Source organism: Schistocerca cancellata, unplaced genomic scaffold (genome assembly GCF_023864275.1).
Source record: "Schistocerca cancellata isolate TAMUIC-IGC-003103 unplaced genomic scaffold, iqSchCanc2.1 HiC_scaffold_236, whole genome shotgun sequence".
Classification (NCBI taxonomy): Eukaryota; Metazoa; Arthropoda; class Insecta; order Orthoptera; family Acrididae; genus Schistocerca; species Schistocerca cancellata.
Genome location: NW_026046258.1, coordinates 5,001 through 10,000, shown reverse-complemented (window position 1 = coordinate 10,000; position 5,000 = coordinate 5,001). Strand labels below are relative to the sequence as shown.

General features: G+C 53.7%; 1 non-coding gene across 1 annotated transcript in view; it reads left to right on the top strand.

Moving 5' to 3' along the window:
- Window positions 1-4,091: 4,091 nt before the first annotated feature.
- Window positions 4,092-5,000, top strand: part of LOC126112965 (small subunit ribosomal RNA) — a 1,905-nt gene continuing 996 nt past the window's right edge. Inside the window, exon 1 of the ribosomal RNA XR_007524689.1 lies at window positions 4,092-5,000. This exon is cut by the window's right edge and continues 996 nt beyond it. This is a non-coding gene — a ribosomal RNA (small subunit ribosomal RNA).

Below are 5,000 nucleotides of genomic sequence, written 5' to 3'. Positions count from 1 at the left end.
AGGAATCCAACGAAACTACGCCAACCATACCTCCAAAACACGGCACCGCCATCTATGACAATGTGACGAAACCACATGCAATAGCTCCATCTACGGAATCGGACGACACTACGTCCACCATGTCGAGCGCACCACAAACAAAAATACCGCCACCTGCAGGTCCCCCGCAACATGACCTGCTGCACCGATGATACCGCCATCTATGAGACGCCACGCCGACTACGACATCGCTAGGTCCCACAGTGCCCATTTTCCGACGCCACCCACAAAGCCTGCATCATCTGCCCACCACAGGAGCCCCAACGCCTGTGCCTGCGTCGCACGAAGTCGTCGACCGACAATCGCTCCACCCGCACCCGCACGTGCCCCACCCCAACCGCCCAAATCGCAACTCCAGCGGATGAACGGCGGACTCTTCCCGCACTCGTAACGTGCAATCCGCCCCTATATCTTGCGTTTCATGAAGAGTTATATCGAATATGCCATATTCCCGCTGTCCCTATACATGCTGTAAGTAGCTCGCTTGCTACAGCAGCAGCAGCAGCAGCAGCACCACCTCCGCGCGCTTCCCTGGGGGCACTGAACCGCAGGATGCGAGACCCCACGCCCAGTGGCAAACAGGGCTCCTCTCAGAATATAGGCGGTCCCTACCCCTCACAACGATGACGGTGGGAGGGCCGTTTTACGAGACCATTTCCTGCGGTGCCAACGCTGTCGTAGAGCCGATACTCCATCTTTGGTACAAGGCAATCATTCCGCTGTAAATCAGTACGTCACTCGTAGTTCAGTCACCTCACAGCACTGCTCAGTAAACTATGCAGGCCCACATAGATAGATTATGATAGATTATATACGCAAATGCCCCTATACATGCTGAACGTCCGTACACACAAAATGAACCACACGTCAGCCACACACTCTATCACACACTACTCTCTGCCTGTAACAGACACAGATACAACTACTAAGCACCAGCATGGACCAACGTCCGGTGCATCCTATCCGCCACAGTACACCAACTACGCTATGATAACCAGACCGGGAGGTCCAATCATAAAACAGAATACCCCACTCGTCCGACAACCACAATTGCTCAGAGAAGCCACCAACACCCACACATGTCCTACACAGGGGTGCACCCATCACCACCACACTGCCTCGTCTTACAGCACAAACACACTGGCAGGAATGAAACACACAGGTCTGCCGCAACCACAGACACGGCTCGCCCCCTCTCACTGGCGAAAAGCGCATCCCGACGTGACATAACTCCTTTGACACACTGACGCTGCCTCGGGCATCCACGTCCTACGGTCGATATCAACGAACCTCCCCCCCCCCTCCCCCCCACAACACGCCATCCCATACCACATTGTGTACCGTACCCAAACCTAACGTGTACTGTACTACAACGCAATGTGTACCATAACACAACCCAGTTTGTACCTTAACCTAACCTATGTCACCTTAACCTAACCTATGTCACCTTAACCTAACCTATGTCACCTTAACCTAACCTATGTCACCTTAACCTAACCTATGTCACCTTAACCTAACCTATGTCACCTTAACCTAACCTATGTCACCTTAACCTAACCTATGTCACCTTAACCTAACCCATCTTGCACCTTAACCCTAACCCATCTTGCACCTTAACCTAACCCATCTTGCACCTTAACCTAACCCATCTTGCACCTTAACCTAACCCATCTTGCACCTTAACCTAACCCATCTTGCACCTTAACCTAACCTATGTTGCACCTTAACCTAACCTGTGTTGCACCTTAACCTACCTCAATTTGCACCGCAATGTAACGCAATTTGCACCGCAATGTAACGCAATTTGCACCGCAATGTAACGCAATTTGCACCGCAATGTAACGCAATTTGCACCGCAATGTAACGCAATTTGCACCGCAATGTAACGCAATTTGCACCGCAATGTAACGCAATTTGCACCGCAATGTAACGCAATTTGCACCGCAATGTAACGCAATTTGCACCGCAATGTAACGCAATTTGCACCGCAATGTAACTCAATTTGCACCGCAATGTAACTCAATTTGCACCGCAATGTAACTCAATTTGCACCGCAATGTAACTCAATTTGCACCGCAATGTAACTCAATTTGCACCGCAATGTAACTCAATTTGCACCGCAATGTAATGCAATTTGCACCGCAATGTAATGCAATTTGCACCGCAATGTAATGCAATTTGTACCGCAATCTACCCCCACATTGTGCCTTAACCTAACCCACATTGTGCCTTAACCTAACCCACATTGTGCCTTAACCTAACCCACGTTGTGCCTTAACCTAACCCACGTTGTGCCTTAACCTAACCCACGTTGTGCCTTAACCTAACCCACGTTGTGCCTTACCTACCCACGTTGTGCCTTAACCTAACCCAAGTTGTGCCTTAACCTAACCCAAGTTGTGCCTTAACCTAACCCAAGTTGTGCCTTAACCTAACCCAAGTTGTGCCTTAACCTAACCCAAGTTGTGCCTTAACCTAACCCAAGTTGTGCCTTAACCTAACCCAAGTTGTGCCTTAACCTAACCCAAGTTGTGCCTTAACCTAACCCAAGTTGTGCCTTAACCTAACCCAAGTTGTGCCTTAACCTAACCCAAGTTGTGCCTTAACCTAACCCAAGTTGTGCTTAACCTAACCAAGTTGTGCCTTACCCTGCTCTGTAATTGGCATATGACACGTTACATTAATGTATTGTCCAACCGCAACCCGCTCAGAATGTTGTGTACACAGCTACGTGTCATCTCCCCATAACAGCTGCATTGCAGTGTGGTACGCCATAGAGACGTGTGGGAGTAATGGACGCAGTGGATGGCGATCAGCATGAGCCGTCTGTTCATGTAGTGGCGCGTGTATGCAGACGTAGTAGTCTCTTCTCACACAATGTGATAGCACGGTGCCCCGCGTTCCACATCTGCGACATGCTACAGAGGCCGGTTGACAGTTGGTCGCGCAATGGACATCGCATACGTACGGGGGCACCTTCCACGTGCCCTCTAGTCGGGCACATTTTGTTGCGTGGATGTGAGCGGATGTAGTGTGTCTTGACACCTGACAGGCAGGCATGCAATAATAGTTGACTTTGCAAACGGGGATGGACGTGTACGTTTACTGGTGACGTTACGCAAATGAACAACTGGTAACCCGTTGTGGTGCGGTTGTCCTTGCTGGAGGTACATCTGTGAGGGCAACGATCGGTACAGCTACGAAGCGGTCCCCACCATACCAACGAACGTGAATGTGAATCTGGGTGTGAAGCGATACGCGGCTGTGGGTGGGTGGGACTGTCCCCGGCCGGTGAGGGGGGGCCGCCCGGCGTGCTGGCCGCGCGGTGCGTGGGCGCACGCGCTACAGCCGGCTGGTGGGGGCGCCCAGTGGCAGGCGCGCCGGCCGACGGACGCGGCAGGCGGCGCAGCTGCGCGCCGGGGCACCCTGCGCGCGGCGCCGTGCAGCCAAAGTGGGTCCTCGCCGGCCCGGTGCGAAGCGCGGTGGACATCTGCAGTGTGCTGGTCCGATTGAGGACTGTGTGCGTTGAGGATGCGCCGCCGCCCGGCACTCGGCGCCGCGACGCCGTCTGCTGCTCGGTCGCCCCAGCGGTTCTCGCTGGTGGTTTGTATCGCAGTTGTGCAGACGTGTTGGCACGTGCGCTGTGCTGGGAGAGTTCGCTTCGGCACCCACGTGGGGCCTTTGCCCTTCTGTGGCGCTGGCGTTGGAGCTGCCGGTCACCGTAGGTGGCGCGTGTTGTCTCCCGCCGGCAATGCCACGACAGCACGCTCCCGGGCCTCTGTCGGCAGCGGCAAGCTCAGTTGGGAGCACGGGTGGTCGCACCTAAAGCGTCTACTCGCCTAACTCCGGGCGATTGCGCCTCTCTCGAACCCGACCAAGTACTTAGGACGGCGCTGCGCGCCGCCGGGACCTGAGAGGGTTTCGAGGTGTATTGTGCAGGGGAGCTCAGCCTCCTCCTGTTTGCAGAATAATTGAGCGGACGCTTGCGTGTTCGCGCGGGCCCCTGGGACACACTCCCGGGCGGCCGGCTGCTCAGCTCTAGTTGACGCAGCTCCCTGGTTGATCCTGCAGTAGTCATATGCTTGTCTCAAAGATTAAGCCATGCATGTCTCAGTACAAGCCGCATTAAGGTGAAACCGCGAATGGCTCATTAAATCAGTTATGGTTCCTTAGATCGTACCCACGTTACTTGGATAACTGTGGTAATTCTAGAGCTAATACATGCAAACAGAGTCCCGACCAGAGATGGAAGGGACGCTTTTATTAGATCAAAACCAATCGGTCGGCTCGTCCGGTCCGTTTGGCCTTGGTGACTCTGAATAACTTTGGGCTGATCGCACGGTCCTCGTACGGCGACGCATCTTTCAAATGTCTGCCTTATCAACTGTCGATGGTAGGTTCTGCGCCTACCATGGTTGTAACGGTAACGGGGAATCAGGGTTCGATTCCGGAGAGGGAGCCTGAGAAACGGCTACCACATCCAAGGAAGGCAGCAGGCGCGCAAATTACCCACTCCCGGCACGGGGAGGTAGTGACGAAAATAACGATACGGGACCTCATCCGAGGCCCCGTAATCGGAATGAGTACACTTTAAATCCTTTAACGAGTATCTATTGGAGGGCAAGTCTGGTGCCAGCAGCCGCGGTAATTCCAGCTCCATAGCGTATATTAAAGTTGTTGCGGTTAAAAAGCTCGTAGTTGGATTTGTGTCCCACGCTGTTGGTTCACCGCCCGTCGGTGTTTAACTGGCATGTATCGTGGGACGTCCTGCCGGTGGGGCGAGCCGAAGGCGTGCGACCGCCTCGTGCGTGTTCGTGCGTCCCGAGGCGGACCCCGTTGAAATCCTACCAAGGTGCTCTTTATTGAGTGTCTGGGTGGGCCGGCACGTTTACTTTGAACAAATTAGAGTGCTTAAAGCAGGCAAGCCCGCCTGAATACTGTGTGCATGGAATAATGGAATA